Consider the following 851-nt stretch of genomic DNA (forward strand, 5'->3'; position numbering starts at 1 on the left):
GCAGCAGAGAAGGGACTGTCTCCTCTCTTGTTTCCTCCATGGCCCCTGGCCCTGGACTGGGCATAGAGCAAGCACTAAGCCAAGCTGGTAAGTGAATGAGTGAGTGAGAGCAGGTCAGGGCCTTGAGGGCTGTTGGAGAGAGCTCTTTCCCCTTCCAATGCTCAACATTCTGCAGCACTGGTGTGTCAGGTGCCCGGGTTTTAGGGGACCCCAGACTATACTGTGCCAGTCCATGAAGCGGGGCTCAGCTAGCAGCTTCCCAGGCTAGACCGCATCTGTCATTCCAGCTCAACCACTTCAAATGATATACTGGAACAGTATCCAAGGACAGCTGAGCTCTGGACCAGGACCACCAGGCTGGAGCGCATCTTTTTTGGTAAATCCGGGATTTGGACCCAGGTGCCCGAGGAAGCAGCTTTTCCACTCCCTGGTTCATGCGTAGGTGAGCCCATACATCTGTGTGAGCACATGTGTCCTTGTGAGTGCTCGTGAATCTGTGTGTGTGTGTGAGCACGTGATGACATCTCTGGCTCTGTGGGCGCCTGCCTCAATCCTCCCATCTCTCTCCTGCCCCGGGCTCTCCGGCTGCCCTCTCCTTGCCTCCCTCATCCATCTCTCCTGCCAACCTGTCCCCCACACCCACCTCTCTCTCTCACACCTCTTCATATTACTGCTCAATACCAGTCGGGCCAGTGGCAGCTCTGGCCGCAGGGAGATGGATGGGCTTGGGGTGTGCTGGGGGGTGGGGGCTGGGAAGCAGGGCTGAAATGAGGTGAGAAACTGAAGGGGAGGGGAGCCTGCTTGGAAAGAAAGAAAGAAAGAAAGAAAGAAAGAAAGAAAGAAAGAAAGAA

The sequence above is a fragment of the Petaurus breviceps genome, unplaced genomic scaffold, assembly GCF_028583685.1.
Source record: "Petaurus breviceps papuanus isolate PSGF00001 unplaced genomic scaffold, PetGlider_PUasm1.0 90721, whole genome shotgun sequence".
Lineage (NCBI taxonomy): Eukaryota > Metazoa > Chordata > Mammalia > Diprotodontia > Petauridae > Petaurus > Petaurus breviceps.